We start from the raw sequence: 19,998 nt of genomic DNA on the forward strand, positions 1-19,998 counted from the left end.
CCGGGGAGTGTACTTTATTTGAATTGTATTTATTTAAATTTATACTTTGAGATCACAGTAAACAATGAACAATGATTTAGTCATAGAACAATGATCTAGTCATTATTTTGTGACAGCTATCAATTAGCAGTATGCTAATATTTTACAGTTAGAGATATATCCAGTTTAGTTGTCTTTGCTTATTGTTTGCATACACTGGTTTGTGTTTATATATATATATATATATATATATATATATATATATATATATATATATATATATATATATATATAAACACAAACCAGTGTATGCAAACAATAAGCAAATCAAATGTATGCATCCAATAAGCAAAATCAGTCTCATTCTAGTTAAAGGGTGAAACCGAGACCCTGGAGTTGTTAGGTATTACTGCTACAATCTTGCATTAATACCTCTAAACTGCTACTATTTTGACCCTCTTGGTCTCCCACTTTCCAGATTTGATTATTGTTCTTGCTTCTCATAATTAGTTCCACCTCTTCCTCACTCCCACCTTCATTATTTGTGCAGCAATGCTAAATTGTGGTCTCTAGTGTGCACGTTTTCCTACCTCAGAATTTTTCCCTAGTTCCCGTTTTATAGTGCTCTAGTGTTATTTTGGTCCAAACATGGTTTTGCTTTTGCAAACTGTGTGCCTGTTTTAAAGTGCATAAAATGCACAAATACCCAAAGTTCCCCTGATTACATAAACCAGGAATTATGCTAATCTTTCTAAGTTAGCAAAAGATTAAAACAGTAAACATAGAAAGAATGTCTAATATATAAGGAGATTAGAATAGACTGGTCTATGCCTTTTGTACTGTGTGATCTGTTAATAAAAGGATTTGTTTAAATAATGTGTTGGTATAAAATGTTCATGCTGCTGTCAGGGATACTCTTTATAGATAATCTTGCCAAGCATGGTGTATGTTTGTGTGTGTGTGTGTGTGTGTGTGTGTTTGGGTGGGGGTTGTTTACTTGACCTTGGCTTAATTAACAAGCAGACCATGACTCGTAAATGATTAGTGCTAGTGGCTCCATGTCAAAAGTAGCCAAAACTAAATATGTCATAATCTTCCTGTGATTAAGGTGTAAGTATATGAAATTTACATAGAGGTTTAACTGAATATGTAATTACACACATCATTTAGATTATCTTTATGCCAAATTGTGGGGTCTAAACAGATACAAATACGGCAATGTACCTCCATTCAATATTTTTTAACAGATTCCCGGAAAGGTACATGAGAGCATATGATTAGAAGAAAAACAGTCTATTGGACATCTTTTGGCTAAGACCAATTATAAACTGGAATAACACCGAGGATTAGGAACAACAATCCCACCAGAATTCACTCACCATGGTGACAGTAAAAGCATAATGGTGCATAATGTCATATTCTGGGTTTCCATAACAGTGCTCTCTGACCAGCGGGTGTGAACAACTAACTTCTTAATGGTAGCCCTTTTAACACTCTAAAGATAAACTTATTTGGCAGCACACAGGAAATCTGAAGAGGATGTCCAGTGTTATCTTACCATTACTGTTATCATTTAGTGGATTACTATAAGGTCACTCAAAAAATGTCTTTGACCAAGACTTCAAACAAAGTATCTCTGGTTGACATGAAAGGCATCAGTGTCTATTCAGGGTTCAGTCAGGGTTACACTAGCCTGCCTGTCAGCACTACAGCAGCTGTTAGGAGACACAACACAGAGCATTCAAGACAGTTACATCACCCATATAAACCAACTTCTCGCTGTGTGTTGACCACAAAGCGCATTACTAAAGTCAGTCAGCTGCCTGAAACAGGCTGCTGTCTGTCTATAAAAAAATAAATAACTGTACGGCGATACCACAACTTTTCCACAGCAATCTATTCAGGATCATGTTTGATACTTTCCAGGAACGCATTTCCAGTTCTTCATATTAATGTACTTACTTCATCCGACAGACATGGATCCAAGTGATTAGACTCGATTAGACTTTTCAGATTAACTATCGTGGAAATTTTACGAGTGACCTTAATCAAATAACTACATATACAACAATGGCATTAATGAGAAATAATAAATATTACATTTTTCTTAAATACTGATCTGAGCTGAGCTGTATAGTCCACCCTGCCACCAATTTAGCTCTATTAAAAATGCAGCTCTATTACAAATGCAGCTTTATAAAAAAATGCAGCTCTATTAAAAAATGTTATAAATGTATGAATGTGTAGTTAATCATGGATTCATGCCACATAAAATTAATATTTGCACTGTATATCCATAAAATTAACTATCGTAATACCCAAACTATTGAGCGCACCCAAATATAAGCCTACTGAATTTTACAAAGATTTTTATTTTGAACATAAATACGCCGCACCTGTCTATAAGCCGCAGGTGTCTACACTGAAACTAATGAACTTTACACAGGCTTTAACGAAAGACAGTATCTAAACAGTAGCCTACGAAGAAAGTCATTGTTCACTGTCTTCCTCCTTCCTTTCACAACAATTTCTCTCGGGAGTTATCTTTTGGCATCGTCGTGCGTTTAAAAATCACCATTGGTGAAGTTTTTCTCCCGATGCCGTGCAGCTCAGAACACAGGTGAAGTGTGTTTTTTGAAGTGTGGGGCTTATTATTATTATTATTATTATTATTATTATTATTTATACTTATATAATTTTATACAGTTTAAAATAAATGTTTTGTATGACGTATCTAGTATTTTAATTGAGTATATGAAGAAAATTTATGTTATTATCTAGATATTTTGGAGGGTGTCTTGCTCAATGATTAGGTATACTAATACAATATAATTGAATAAAAATGTATGTGTGTGTACACACATAGATACTTTATTGTCATGGCATAGTACAGTTACACAGCAACGAAATGCAGTTTGGCATCTACCAGAAGTGCAAAAAGTAGCAATCGTGCAAATAGTGCAGATAAATAAGTATATATATATATATATATATATATATATATATATATATATATATTGTAAATACAAATTGCTGTAAAGCATTAATATATCTTGTGCACATTCAATAAATTTTTTTTTAATTTAATTCTTCTTCTTCTTCTTCTTCTTCTTCGGCTTCTCCCATTAAGGGTCGCCACATACACTTGTCTCCATACACCCCTGTCCTCTACATCTGCCTCTTTCAAACCAACTACCTGCATGTCTTCCCTCACCACATCCATAAACCTCCTCCTTGGCCTTTCTCTTTTCCTCCTTCCTGGTGGCTCCATCCTCAGCATTCTCCTACCGATATACCCCATGTCCCTCCTTTGCACATTTCCAAACCATCTCAATCTCGCCTCCCTCAGCTTGTCTTCAAAACGTCCTACATGCGCTGTCCTTCTAATAAACTCATTTCTAATCCTGTCCATCCTCATCACTCCCAACAAAAATCTTAACATTTTCAGCTCTACTACCTTCAGCTCCACCTCCTGTCTTTTACTCAATGCCACTGACTCTAAACCATTAAACATCGCAGGTGTCACCATTTAATTATTTAATTGAATTAAGGTGCTCCTTTGTAACATAAAAAAAACAGGAAAATCTTCCAAATATCCAGTGTACCATTTATACCAATCAGCCATAACACTAAAACCAATTAGAGGTAAAGTGAGCACTGATTATCTCATTATAGTGGCACCTATATAGGGATAGAATATTTTATGCAGCAAGTAAACAGTCAGTTTTTAAGGTTGGTGTGTTGAAAGCGGGAAAATAAGCAAACATATGGATCTGAGTGACTCCAACAAGGGCCAAATTGTAATGGTTAAATGACTGTGTCAGTGTATCTACTAATCTGCAGGGCCTGTGGGCTCTTCCTGGTGTGCCATGGTTAGTATATACTAAAGATTGTCCAAGAAAGGACAGTTGCTAAAGATTCCCCAAATCTCAATTCAATTGAGCATCTGAGATGTGCTGGACAAACAAACCTGATTTATCTTACACATCTTGAAGTGTCTGCTGCTAACATCTTAGTGGGCGACACTGGTCTTTGAGAGTAAATGCACCATTGTGTTACGGCAGTTTTGGTGACATAAAAAGGACCTACACAATATTGACAGGTGGTTTTTATTGTTTTGGCTGATCTGTGTATATGAAAGCTGCAACAACATTTATTTCTGCTACTCCCACCATTTACACAAAAATTCCACGAGGTATAACTTTTTACATATGACTTCGGCTACATTTTCCAGCTATACACTATGTTCTTACCTTACAAGATGTGGCCGCTCCTTATTTTTTTCTTTTTACTAGTCCATTTAAAGAAATGTGGCTGTTTAAAAAAGAAAAAAATCTTATTCAACAAATACAGATGATAACCATTAGCCCTGAATTCTGAGCTATCTCTACCGTTTAAGTACAACACTCATTTACCATACCAGATTTGTCAAGTAAAAGATTTTCAGAAGCATCTGGACATTAGAGCCGGATCACATTATTTGCAGTGTTGTAAATACCCAGAAGAATAAATCAAGGCAGATTGATCTTGTTGATGTTTCGCCATATATCTAAGGGGTTTCAGCATTTCTGCTGAGTGAGGGAAATCTAACCATTCAGGAGAACTGAGGAATCCCTTTGGGAGAGTATTGAAATACAGAGATGATTACAAAGACCATGATGTGAAAAGCATGGCGCTTTTGACAGAGCATTTTTAAGGCCAGCATTTCTTGACCTTGTGTGAAATCGATATGTTACTTACAGTAAAGATATATTTATTCAATTTTACATTACAACTACACAGATCAGGCATAACTTTAAGACCACTGATCAGGCATAACATTATGACCACCTGCTAAAAATTGTGTTGCTCCCCCTTTTGCTGCCAAAACAGTCCTGACCCATTAACTTCATTAACAGCATTAACTTCTTTAGCAATTTGAGCTACAGTATCTCGTCTGTTGGCTGTACTTATTGTAGATAGCTACCTATCCATGCTTTTACCCACTTTTGTACTTTGAAAGAACAGAGGTCAAATGAAGTGATATAAACTCTAACTTTGCTCTCTGACTCAACTTCTGAAGTAAAGTTGAGGGAAGCATTACTATCCTATAGCAGTGATGGCTAGTCATGATATTATACACAAGACTATTGATCTATAACTTGACAATTAAAGTATTAGAGTTGATAATGCATTACATATGTGGAATAATAAAAATGATGTGAGGCAGGCATGGTTAACAGAAAATCTTTACCCCTTTCATTCAAACTACAGGATAAGGATAATGGATGAAATAATCCACATTATTCCCCTCCATTACATTTAGGTCTGTATTTCACATTTGCCTTTTCAGTCAGTGCTGATGAGTATTATAGAGATGTGTCAGCATTGAGGTGTGTTCGCTTATTTCTGTAGACTTTCCGGGGCCTTTGTAAGTTCTTAATGATATCTCTTTGGCCAAGTTTCTTCAAGATTAATCCACAAAAACTAATTCTTATTTTAACAGGATGACTAAAATCCATAAACAGCTCAAGGACAAAACAACCTGAAAGCTCTACTATACCAAATCATAGAACAGTGACGACAACAACAAAAGCTTGACAAATGGACAATATTTCTATACAAGTGCTAATTATCTTTGTGATTCAAGTGAGCTTGATCTTTTTGTGGCATACATGTAGACATGTGCTGTTCACACAGGCTGCTCAGTTGCTTGTTCAGTCTCTTGTCATTTCCAGGTCCACCTTTGAATGCTATTCGTCCACTGCAAATGATCCAAAACACATCTGCACGACTTCAACCTGATAATGTTCTCCCAAACCACCTCACTACTGCGCTCCCTCCACTGGATTTTGGTAGCTGTACGGATCAGATTCAAAACACTGATGCTTGCATACAAGGCCAAAAATGGACCAGCACCATCCTACCTCAGAGACCTCATCAATCCTGCACGACGCTGTCTGAGATCCTCTAGCACTGCCCGACTGGTACCACCTTCTATCAGGGTGAGAGGTAAGTATACTTCAATGTTTTTCTCTGTTCTGGCACCAAGGTGGTGAAATGAACTTCCCCTAGATGTCCAAACAGCAAAGTCCCTGGCTATCTTCAAGCGACGGGTGAAGACCTACCTCTTCCTGAAACACTTAAACTAACACTTTCCAAGTTTGCTTTGTTCAGCACACAACTCTGTTAAGAGGTTTATCTTAAGTTGTAATCTAGTGTACCAGTGTAGATTTATTAATTGATTGAGACTCAAAGCACGTTTGTACATCGCTCTAGACAAGGGTGTCTGCTAAATGCCATAAATGTAAATGGAATGTAAATGCTGACAAATATTTAATGTTTCCTGTAATAGTATTAGTTTTTAACAGGCATTATACTACTATACTAATAAGCTTGTTAAAGTGTGTAATCGGGAGGTTTTAAAGTATATAACACATACACTATACTGCCAAAAGTTTGCAGACACCTGGTCTAAGTATGGTATGTGCTTTTTGAGCATCGCATTCCACATTTAGTACTGGTTAACCATTATAGATCTCCCCACTCTTCTGGCAAGATGTTCAAGTAGATTTTGGTGTGTGCTTGTAGACATTTGTGTTCATTACCCACAAAGAATGTTAGAAAAGTCAGGTACTGATGGAGGTGAGGTAAGAAGGCCTGGGGAGGAGTCGCATTCCTTTTCATCTAAAAGGTTTTCAGTGGGGTTGAGATGAGAGCCCTATCGAAGGCCACTCAAGATCTTCCACTAAAAACCATGTAAACCATATCTTCATATAGCTCACTTTGGGCACAGGGTAATTGCCATTCTGGAACAGATTTAGGTTTCCAAGTTCAAGTGAATGCAAAATTTTGTTATACCACATCCAGAGACATCCTATACAATTGTGTGCCTCCAGCTTAGTAGTAACAGTTTGGAGAAGAACCACATATGGCAGAAAAGGTCAGGTGTCCCAATACTTTTGTCCATATAGTGTATGTGAGTAACAGTAGCCCTAGTTCACTAAAAGACTTCTGAAGATGTATTCAAGCATATTAGCTTGTCCATCCAGACCATATAATTCTAAAACACACACACACACACACACACACACACACACACACACACACACACACACGAACATACACAAACACACACTCACTACGTGCACACAAAGCAGCCACTGTCTCTTAAACCAAATTCATGAGACAAAAACATTACCTCAGTGCTCACTGTCACAGCACACAAACCCAGAGCCAAGCAGGTTATACAGCAGCTGCAGCAGATGTTCATCCCATCCTGCAGGACACAAGCAGCTCTACAACACAGTACATTACGCTGAATTTGCAGACTGCTTCACATCAAAGACCTAATAATTAGTCCATAGCTGAGGAATCTAATGCTTGCCTATGTGACAATGTGCATTCAGATCTACATGGCATTCTGTTCTAAAGAATAGAATAGAATAGAATAGAATAGAATAGAATAGAATAGAATAGAATAGAATAGAATAGAATAGAATAAGAGTAACATATATTATTATTCTTATTACCTTTGACTGCATTTTGTTAATATATTCTTAATTTCTAGCATTAAACTTCAGCATAAATATTACACTAATAAAAATAGATTTATTTCATATTTTATACAGATTGTATACAAAGTTTTTATAAAACATAATTTAAAAAATCATAAAATGTTAGCCTCTTCGTTGATGACAAATTGTGCAATTATATACGGGGTTCACAAATGTATATAAGCACGCACACTTACTTGCACAAACATTGTGAAATTTATGGCTCGATGACACCAAGTGCTGTGCACAGTACAGACTCACGTGTGCTTTAATGGAGAATGAGCTGCTGATGTGGTATTTATGGTCCAATCAGGCTGACCTTTAGGCAAAGCTTTCGCTCTCTATTCTCTCCTAATGGAAACTATTAACACAGAGCGAGAGAATCGTCTCCTGGAAAGGGGACACGGAGAGATAGGAATTCACTGCACTGTGATACTGAAATTAATCATCAGTAAATGCATAGAAAGTGGCGTTTTGACGGATAAGCATGAGCATGCCTAAATAAACCTCGAATTATTAATAGCCATTGCATTATACAGTATATCTGTATAGTTCAGCACAAATGAAAGTATATATTAAGTCATTATGTAGTTAAATAAAATAAAAAATAGATAAACAAGTATGAAATTTATTCCTGGAAATTATTAATCTTGTTTACCTCACATTTTATTACTGGTTTTACTGGCTGACAAAATATATCGACTGTAGACTACAATTACTAAAAAATTACAACTACACAGATATACATCAACCAGGTTCAAGTGTGTGTGTGCGTGAAGTAGACACGAACGTATTCACACACACACACACACACACACACACACAAATGCCAGACTCACGAGTGAGGAGCAGGGAAGGTCGGCCCTTATAAATGCGCCTCTATATTATGAATTTGTTTTAGTGCTGTCTCCATGGTGAGGTTTCCCCACATGTTTATAGAACCTGCCATTATAAATTAAAGCGGTCCTAACAACACTTAGGCCATACATAAAGCTGCAGCCTACCAGCAAACGGAGGGTAGACAGAGAGAAGGAGACAGACAGAACGAGAGAAAGGATGGGAACACGCCAGTAGCAGTTATGATTGAGTTTAGAGTTTGACAGGGGTTCCCTATTAGGGTAAGTGGTCTGATTCTGTGGCGTGTCCTTCTTTTAAATTATAATGCACAAAGACTTGGTGGATTTACTGTTGGACGTCGGAGAAGCAACAAAACAACCAGCAATGCAATTAAAGCTAATCTAGCCTTGTCTTATGTGTAGCAAAAAAAGCTCAATGACAGTGCATAGACAGAGATGCCTCCATGTTGTCTAGTTTTTTATGTTGCAAATCTGTACACCATGCATACCATTAGAATATTCACACAATGGGCACTTTATTAGGAACACTATCTAATACTGGGTAAAATTTACTTTTGCACTCAAAACAGTCTCAGGTCTTTGAGTCAGAGCTTCTACAAGGTGGATTATTCCCCAAATAAATTATTATTACATCTAGATCTCTCCAGAGGTGTGAAGGAACGAATTGTAAGTACTTGTACTTTTACACAAATATCTGTACTTTCTACTTCTTACATATTCAAAACAGGTTTGTTATTTTAGTTGTAATCTATTTGATGACATGATCCAAAAAATGTCTCTCATAGCCTGGATACATTCATTAGGTAACTTTTGTATTAACATATAAATCTGATGTGAGCGTGACACTAAAAAAGGTTGTAGTAACGGCAACTTTTTACTTAAGTACATGCCAGAGCCCAAACTTCTTTACATTAACTTGAGTAAAAAAAAGTGCAGTCAGTGCTTAAAGTTTAGTCTTTTAAAACATGAGTATTTGTACTTCTACTGGAATGAAAGATGTGTGTACTTTTGCCACCACTGGATCTCTCATATCAGTCCTGCACAGAGGAATACACAACACTGTACATATATAATTGTGACTCGTGATTTGCCTCTGAGTTTGAGCGTGCAGTACTGCTGATTATAATCAACAGCATTTTATAATAAAAAAATTTACCTGAAGCAAATAATTCGCTCCTGTCTGAAAAACCAAAATTAGTGAGGAGGAAAACGTTTTAGTGCAGAGGACTTCAAAAAAGAAGAAAACCGGAAATATTGCATATGTGCTCCCATTTGTGGAAAGAAAATGCTTTTTCTGCTTTGTTTGCTTCAAAATTTTAGTCTGCAATTTGGCCTGTAGTTAGCTAAGTCTAGCTTTTCCTTTCAACTAAAACACATTCAAAATTTCCCTTTAGTAACCCAATCAAAAGCCCGCCCTTAAAACAACAACCTGATACACAGGGTAATCATTCTTTGCTAGTATGTATCCTGGTGGCTCTCTCTGTTTAAAAATAAATTTAGCAAAGTCACAATGTTTGTGCTAAACTGAGCTGGTATCTGAGCCTTACAGACAAAAATAGTCTTACATAAACATACAGTAGATTATTACAGATTAGAGGTGTTCACCCTGGTGTGAATAATGCCCTTCATAATGAGATTTGTATCCATGTTTTATCTCTTAAAGTATCAGACTCTGTTAACAGACCTAGTAAATATTAATCAAAATAATTTAGTGAAGTTTTGGTGACCTTCTTTTGGTGATTATTATGTAAACCAGACACTTCAAGCACTTTAGTCTTTGGATAGTGTTTCCTTAGAACAGGAGGAAACTGTGTAATGTAACAAATTCTAGAGATGGTAACCCCTGACTTAGTCCTATATTTAGAATTAGCAGCTAGTGTATTTAGTGTATTAGCATATAGTAGTTCATCACAGTAATAGAGCACAACAATAAACAGAGCACAGATGACACTCATGCCATAAGAGAAAGAAAGCTTTTGTAAAAATCGCAGTGTGACTACCTGGAGTTGTAATATATGAGTGTGCTTACAGCTTACATTCATCATTATTCTTGAAATCTAAAACCAGCCACTGTACATCTTGGGAGAGACAGGCTGTCCCAAGAGGAAACATTTCTGCTCAGAAAGGAGAAATGAATCTGCCTTATCACCTCTCATCGGGACTTCACCAGCAAGACAAGGACAAATCCATGTGTTACTCTGTCTTTTACTGCCAACCATTCGTCAAGTGCATTTTCACCTTCTCTTATATACTTTACTCTCTCAGCAACTCACTCTCCCTACCGACCTTAGTGCTAGCTGTCGCTCAGACTTTCCCCAATTGTAGCTTTATTCCATGAAGTAGGGAAGGTTCAAGAAGCTAATTGGGTTAAAGCTATGATCTGCAGAGGCAATGAGAGAGAGAAACAGAGAGAGAAACAGAGAGGGAGAGAAAAGGAGAGAGATCCCTGTACAGGGAAACCACAATGATCAATGTTGCCAGGAGGCCAGTCCAAATAAACAGAGGCAAAATCCACCATCAGGTTTTGTCATGAAATAAGCCAATGTGCAATCAAAGCAGAGGAATGACACAGTGCAGGCCTGAGCACCTGTTCTTCTGATTTACTCCACACTTCCTGTGTATGACTTTTACAATTAAAAGGAGTTCATGACAAGTTTATGACAGCATTTCTGCCAAGTGTTGTTTAGGGCAATCTCAGTGTTTCATATGGTGCCAACTCAAAATACAGCACATACTTTTTTTTCTATTTCAAACAGCAGAAACCATTTTTACACTTTGTTTTAATGTGTAATTATCACTGGAATCCTCAGCTGCAGTTGTAGTCTTAGGGAATATTTCTGGTTAATAGTGTTAGTTCAGACAGCTTTATTTCCTGTCAGAATAAAGTCACTGGTTTCAAAGTTTAAAATATTTATTATGAAACTAAAGAGGTATCAAATAATAATTAAGTAGAAAGATATACCCGTAACTTCTTTTTAATTATGATTAACGCTTCTTATTTGTTTGATCAGGGGCTTTGTGTGCAGAATGTGATTAAACTCATTGGTAACAGCGCTACGCTTGCATAAGTGTTGTAGAAATAACAATGCAGAAATACACAATATCCAATATCAGGAGCAGTTCATGAATATGAAAGGATGAATGGCATCTTGAAAATAACATTTTGTCTTGTAACAGTCCAACTACACAATTATTTCTTTTGACTTTAAAAGATGTGAAGTTGAATATCTTGCTTTAAAAAAATTGGTTAAATGTAGTTTCGATCCTACCCAGTCACGGGGAAATGAGGCCTAGTGAGCAGGAAAGAAATCATTTCAGGTTCTAGGGTACATAAATCCATAATTCTGATTTGTACAAAGAATCAGCTACTCCCAATATATGAGTTTAACTCTAATCAGCAAAACAGGCAAGAAAAAAAACAAACTTTAAATTGAAAAGACTAAACTTAAGAATGAAATGTGCCTGTACTGTACATGTCTAATCTGCAATCTGTATGCTTGGTCATTTCAGCATTAAGCATTTATTTGAAAGCATATACACAGAACATTTTGCCATCGAGAATTGGAAGGAAACCATCCTCTACTGTTCCTGTTTCAACCTTGAGCAAGCTTCCACATTCAGTAAGGACAAAGTGAAAGTTTCATCAGGAAATGTCTGAGGCCCCTGTGCTCTTGTGAAAACTCAGACATGCTGGAGCCAAAGTAGACCATTTGAAGCATTGTGTATAGAATTGGGATTCATTACGATCCATCAAGAATCACAGAAGAACCACATTGATGCGCCTTGAATCGAAATCGCATGGAAGCATAGAAGCTTAAAGGTTTCCACTATATTTAAAATTGTGCACTACACTCTAGTCAACTGACGGACACGTGAAAAGCAGGAGCTTTGCGCATGATGATGTACCAGCCTACCCTTTTTTTTCCCTGGGATGCCACAGCTCCAGAGGCAGTTAGCTGTAATCCCACCAAGTCATCTGCTCTGCATTCATTCAATCTATTTACTCTGACACTAATCTCATTTCTTGCTTAATTAGATGTTAGCGTTCATACACATCTTGAGCATGGAGAACGATTTTGTTTTTCCTTAAAGGGGCAGCTGTTTCCCTGACCTAATAAGGAATGCTGTATTGTTGATAATGACAAACAATGAAGAATCAAAACATCTGAGATAGGAGCAGAGATAGCAAGAGAATGTGTTCTAAACACACACCTCAATTATCTCATTCTGCTGAGCTTATTCTTTCAGTCACATACTCCGGAAAAAGCCTACCTTAATCTCCACTCTACACTTAATGTCCACTTTACTCTTAATCTCCGATCTGGTATTCATCACCATAACCATTGTGAATGTCACATGACACTCTGGATATTGGATTTCCCCCTGATACCCAGTAGTCATTTTGTTTATTTAATGTATATATTGCAAAAAAAATAATTTGACCTGATCACAGGAATTTACCAATCAGAAGATTGGACCCGGGAGGCTGTGTGATTGCTGAGGCAGGGCAACTTATAGTGTAGCATACTCTGCATCTTAGGGCTCAATAAAAAAAACTGCATGAGAAAAAGAGATAATGGGGAGTAAAACCGACAAGGGAGGAACAAGTGATAACCAAATAAGGAACTCCATAATGGCTCGTAATTTACACACTCCACTGCTGTGAACAATAAAACAAGCGAGGTTTGCAGGTTAAATGGAGATGAAGTGCAGAAACTGTTTAATTTACACCTACACAACCTTTATGATCTCCTTAATCATCAATAAACAGAAATTCAGATGCCTGTATTTATCAGACCAAAAACAACATTAGGAGTGGGAAATTTTCAATATTAATTATAAGAAGAAAGATCCAGATAGGAAGTGGTGTTTGACTTACTCCATGTTTGAAGTTGACTTTAAATGTAAATTTACATGTACAATGTAAATATTTTGAATTTGGAAATAACTACTGTAATGGAAATAATAGATAGAATTTTTTGACATCTGAAAAATGAATGTAAGTGTTAATTATAGGTTTTATTGCCTAAAATAAAGTTGTGTAGTCACGTCACATGTCTACTGGCCAACTACATGGTTTTGACGGCTTTAGAGGCAGTTCTTCTCTGTGTGCAGAAAAAAACCACAAGGAGTAAACAGTATACAAGCATGAAATGTGTGTTTTTCAGGTTTAATGAGCATAATAGTATGTGTTAAATATCAAAATTGGACTTTATTATTATCGTAAATGTGTTAAAACAGGTAAAGGCGCCAAGACAAAACTTGGACCTATTACACACCTCTGTCTAAAAAATAAATCTCTCTGTTAGCTGAGACAGATTCAGGGTCTGATTAAACAGGACAAAGCTATCAAGTCAGCACACTTGCATGGGTTAACAGCATTCTTTCTATTTATAGGCTTCTTCTGTGACACGTTCTACTCTACTGACCTGAGATTTTTGTGTTATGCTCTATACACACTCACACTCTGACATACACACACACGCACACACAAACACCTGTAATTCAGCCTCTCTTTAGACCAGCATGGTATTCAAGGCTCATTAACATGTATGGCTGGCAATCTGCTCCATCCCTGTATCTGACAGACTTTATCATCTCCTCTTGTGCAAGAGTGGCAGCCCATCTACTTCTTCATGTATTAATAATGAGGGTTTAGGATGATGCTCTCAAAAACAGAATCGAGCTCAAATGGACTGACCTGAATGTATTATCAAAAAGGTTAAAAGCAGGCACGAACAGCATGACAAAAAATGTGCGAAAAACCAACAACAAAAAAACTGAACTCCTGTATGGTGTGTATCCCATTAAAAAAATGTACTGTAAAAAGAAGAAGATCAGAATTATGAATAATTTTGAAAATCGGATCCTAATGTTTTATTAGAAGATATTTAGAGCTTTGCATATCACATGACAACATATAATATTGAATGTAGTCACTTAGGTCATCCATATTAAAATAGAATATAGAATAATCATTTTTTTACATGTAAAATATGAACATATTTTTATATTCGGAACATTCAATATATTTTCATTTGATGTAAATATATTTTTTTCCTATTGAAAAAATATTTTAAACATTAAGACATTAAGCATTATAATTAAGCTTAACAATTATGTTATCTGGGAGAGCAAAAATGTGAAAAATAGCAAAGCATTAAGTCCAAAATTAATTAATTAAATGATTAAGTTAAAAAAAGAAATGTGTAAAATGTATCTATTTATTTCTCCCCAAACCATGTTTATAGTGATTAAGACTCCAGTCATCTGCCTCTCAAATCTCTGGGTAATCTCAAAAAGAAGTCCAGACCTAACAACACTCAAACACACAAAAATCAATGACCTTCCCAATAGGAGAGGATTCTATGCCGATCTGATTCTTGATTGCTGAGTAATGTCTTTAAAAGCAAAAGCAATGCATTATTAAAGAGCATAACAGCAAAGCAATCATGTAAGCCTCTTTTATACATGTACCTCTTTTCTGCTTATACCCAAGGAACATGTTTAAATATATATATATATATATATATATATATATATATATATATATATATATATATATATATATAGTTCAAATTCAAACAATGTGGGCTGCACTTTGGGAGATGTTTTTAAGCAGAGAGTTATTTCTGACCAAATGTGTTTGGGCATATTGAAATGAATACAGAAGCCAATCGATTTTTTTGAATTCTCTTTAACATTACTTGACCCAAATATTATTCAGTTTAATCTGCCATTTTGGTCATTGATCATTGGAAAAAACTGTTTGGGGTGTTTTGTTTTGTTTTTTGCAAAGGTTGTGGTGCACCACTAAGGACGTGGGAATTCTATCTGCTAGCCAATCATCACACAAGGCATGAACACAACATGGGTGACTTCAGACAAAAAAAAATCATATCCGATTTACACACAGATTCAAAAAATTAAAAAAGGACAGACTTGATACCACTGTATGGTGAGCTAGAGGAGAAAATAAATAGTTGTTCTAGGCATTATCCATGACAGTCAAAAAAATGATTGGATAAACTTGCACAACTATATTCACTGCCAGAATAGAATAGAAAGTCCGCAACAAATAAGAAGGTTCTATCTGTTTGGTTAAAATGTCTCAAGAATATTTGAAATAACCTTTCAAAAGTCCTGTATCTAAAAAATAAGCTCTTCACCAAGATACACCTATATACCACCAAGGCCACAATTATCATTTTTTTTCATATATGCTTTGACACTAAATACAAACAACCCTCTACATGAGATAAGCACTCTCTTTTAAAGCAGGTTGCCATGTGGCACTGTAAAACCTTTTATTTTATGTTTTATTGGCTGCTGTTCGTCACAACCTGCCTGTTTACATCTTAACATTCTGGTTAGGGTTCAGGCTGCAGTATGTGACCTACAAAAGCTTTATGTGTTAAGGGTCATTTGAAGACACCATGCGATTTTCTATATGTGGTGTGAAGAGAAACAGATGAGGCCCACGGTTTGAACCTGTGTTCTAGTTTTATTATTGGAATCTGCTTAATTTTCTTGCCAGGTGAGCATGTTGTGCAAACCGCCTTCAAACTAAACACACTAAAGAACTTAATGCAGTCTCTACTGTTACACTGAATAAAGGTGAATCTCCAGGGTAAACAACAACAAAAATACCCTTTTTCAAGAAATCACATTCTACTTAAAAATCCTTGAAAAGAGGCACGAATTCCTTTCATGTCCTATCGACACATCTGCTTCTTAACTATAGCACATTTTCAGCTTCGTATTAACCCGCTTGATCTGTTTTAACTCCAAAAGTGCTTGGTTAGTCTTTGTTAGACATGACATTTCTACAGCTGGACTTGTAATTAAAATAGGAACCACTTTGAGTCCGTTTGAAGGACATGCTTGAAATAGGTGAGTCTTTGTTGTTCAACAGCTGAAACAGAGCAAGAAAAAGTGCACTTGCACGTGGAATAATCTTTACCTCTTTAGTTTCCACGGCTGTGCCAAAAAGGAGCACCATAAGAGAGCATTCCCTCCATCTGCCGCCTTCTCAAAGACTTAATTAAGTGACTGAGACATTTACATTCGCTGCTTAATTGCTAATTCACTTAAGTGATCAAGAAACACTTCAGGCCTGAGCTTCAAAGTTCGGTGCTGAGCTCTGTAACACAAATAACAGTTCAGGTTTTAAAAGCTAATTTAAGGAATTAACACGCACTGCTGAGCGAAGCTAGGACATCCTCAGCTGTAATAATATCTCAGGTAGACAAAGGCACACACTGGGATTTAATGCGCCGCTCTTCAGACACCAGTTATAAATAAAGTACTTCCTGCCAATTCCTGCCAAATAATCTTGGGTCCTTAAATACACTATGTGGTAGTAAACGCATTATTTGCTCCTCTGTAGTATTTTGACGCTCATTTTATCTGTGCAGATTTTTTTTTCTGATCCCAAAACATGAAATGAATTTTGTTATGAAAATGGATTTATTGACTCTAAAAATTGTTTTTCAATTCCCAAATCCTTTTTTAACTTAAATAAATAAAATGTTTGTATCATACAAATCCTGCAGTATAAATGGATTGAAAACATTATTACATGCAGTTCTTGAAAGATGATCAACTTAAGTGTGGTGACAAGAACTTGGTGTCCGGCTGTGTCACGCCACACCGACATGTTTGTTTTGCTGTAACAACTCACCCTGATGTGCTTTACTCCTTATTTATTAGGTATCAAATGTGTATCATTTACAGTTCAACTCACATTGTTGCAGTCTGGATTTGTAGCTGCCCTGGTGTACTTACACCTAGTCTAGTGCATTTTCTCTCTTTTGGATACTGGGTTCAACAGCTCATCAAATGACTAGACTGTTTATGAGCTCACGTTTGGGAAACAGCACCAGCTACAAATATATATTGTGGTTTTAGACCTGGCACATATGGTTGGGATTATTTAATCAAATCAATCAATACTTGAACATCCCTGTCATAGTACACACAAAAAAACTAAATATTTAAATATAAAGTAACGCTATTAATGGATTAATTTTTTTGTTTAAAGACTTTGGAGCAATGCAGGGTTTACTTACTGTAACTTTAGGATCAGTTTATAAACCCAAGACTGTGTGTGTGTGTGTGAGAGAGAGAGAGAGAGAGAGAGAGAGAGAGATATGCTGTTTCTGTATGCTGTCCTCTCTTAGGTTTTCACAGATGTAAACAGATAGTGACAGACAGCATGGTTTGTTTAAACTCCAGTAGGTGAGGCACTGCAGACTGAACCCTCTCTGTTTCTGGATAAATTGCAAGACCCTTTGAGGAGACTGATAGTAATCACAAGCGTATCACAATTGTACTGTGGGCAGCCTTCTGTGACTAATAGTTACTATTAGTTACTAAGATAACTGACGTTCATTCAGAAGAAATTCAGTTATGAATATTCACTGCTACAGACACACTATAAGCAAAAGTACTTCTAGCTGTCACACCTGTATGTGCTTGTCGGAAATCACAATCCAGACATACTCCCTTTACTGTTAGAATGAACTCTTCTGGAAAATATTTAAACTAAATCATGAAATGTAGCTGTAGGGATTTTGTTCATTTAGCCATAAAATAATTTGTGAGATCGGGTACTGATTGTGCTTGAAGAGGTCTTAGTTGCAATTGGCATTCCACTTAATTCTAAAGGTGTTCAGTTGGGCTGAGGTCATGGCCCGGTGCAGGACACTAAAGTTCTTCTATTCCAAATTAGCCATTTCATGTTGTCATGGACCTCGCTTCAAGCTCAGTGGAAGGGTAACACACGTACAAGTTTGGCCTTCTAAATTCTATTGAATGAAAATTATAACGTGACAGCAGACAAATATCCCATACAACAATCCCATACGGGTGGTCAGATTAACTTAATTCAAGTCTTTCTGAATTTTAGATTTAACATGCATTGATGTGTTGAAAAAGAAATTATACATTTTAAGTACACTACCATATGATTTATTTTCTTTAAACATTGATTTTATGCTTGTATTTTATACTTAAAATACCACTTTTTATTTGTTTGTTTGATTATTATTCTACACAAATGTGCAATACCATTTTTATTTATTTATTTTTGATTATAAATGTGCAACTGGAAGCTTCTGTCAACAAAGCCAATTCCTTGTAAGTGCAAATTATACTTGGCAATATAGCACTTTCTAATTCTGATTCTGAAATTCTAATAAATTCATTGAAATGTACGTGATAAAGCCATCATCTAAGATATGATCAGAAAATATCCCATTAGCCCGTGTAGATGACCTTAGTAGCCTTTATTTAGGCAGCGCTGTGCTTAGTGAAGCACCCTGCGTGAAGGGCAGACTTGAGTGTGAGCGATCACAGAGAGAAATAAAACTCTAGAACACAGTGAAACTCATGGAGATCGTTACTTATCTACTAGTGGATTATTACTACTTTTTGGAAGGAAGCAAATTGGTGATTTTTATGCTATTAATACTGTACAATATGTGGTTACAAGGTCACACAAGGATAATTAAATTATGTTTACTGCTGTTGTACTCTTCATATATATATATATATATATATATATATATATATATATATATATATATATATATATATATATATATATATATATATATATATATATATATATCATAGCCTATGATCTATGGTATACTGATCATAACCTATGACCTATGGTATACTGTTTCCTGCATTTGCAAGCAAAAAAAAAATACTTGACTTTGTACTGGAGTAGATGTGCACTCTCCCTCATGAGCAGGAGACCCATAAGTCAGATAAAGCCATCCAGGATTGATATGCTCTTAACTGCAGCGGACGAGCTCCTAATAGGCCAGTGAAATGTACCATAACTGCTGACTAATATATGGTCCAAACAACCAAGTAGACGAAAGGATATCAAAGTGTGGATGATTGACTGTGGAAAATTCACCTCCATCAGCAGGTTCTATATTGTATACAAGCTGTATAAATCTAAACATGTAGGTGTACATGTAGTTTACAGTAAAGTGTTGAACTTCTTTATTTTCTATGTGAATGAACTAATGTATAGTTTATGATGTATAAGATAAATTATGCATTCAGTGTTGAGCATAGAGCTGGAACAGTTCTGAAATGTTTTCATCTGATCTGCTGAACTTTTTATACCATTAAAGTGTGTGACGACTGACCCAATGCAGAAATTGCATGAATGCAAAGAGCAAAAATGATCTTAAAGTGAATGCTGACTCGATTAGAGAAACATGTGCAATTTAAGATCAGAAAATACTCTCAGAAATGTCTCGAAAAATAATGGGTAAAGTATTGCATAATAAACAGATATAAATGTGACTTTCTTATAAAACATGGGTTTACTTTGGGAACTCTGTTTGCTGTAAAGCTTCAGATTGCACAATACAAAATGTGGTGCAGAACGTGCAAATAACTCGAGATGAATGAGTTGTAGAGAGAGCTGAGTGGTGTAAGTACTCTTGTACGGATGGTGCGCTTGATTTCTGGGATCTTCCAATTCCAGAAGTGTCACTGAATCCAGGTGAGCGCGCGGCAGGTGTGCAATTTAGTCTAACAGCCTTTTTTTTCTTGCTGCGAGTGCAGAAAGGATGCTCCACATTCCTGTCTTCGCGGAT

The 19,998-nt window shown here is 36.1% G+C and overlaps 1 protein-coding gene across 4 annotated transcripts in view; it reads right to left on the reverse strand.

Moving 5' to 3' along the window:
• Positions 1–19,998, reverse strand: part of LOC124375864 (potassium voltage-gated channel subfamily KQT member 4) — a 51,600-nt gene that overhangs the window by 30,733 nt on the left and 869 nt on the right. The gene's annotated exons all lie outside the window — the stretch shown is intronic.

This window comes from Silurus meridionalis, chromosome 22 (genome assembly GCF_014805685.1).
Source record: "Silurus meridionalis isolate SWU-2019-XX chromosome 22, ASM1480568v1, whole genome shotgun sequence".
Taxonomy (NCBI): Eukaryota; Metazoa; Chordata; class Actinopteri; order Siluriformes; family Siluridae; genus Silurus; species Silurus meridionalis.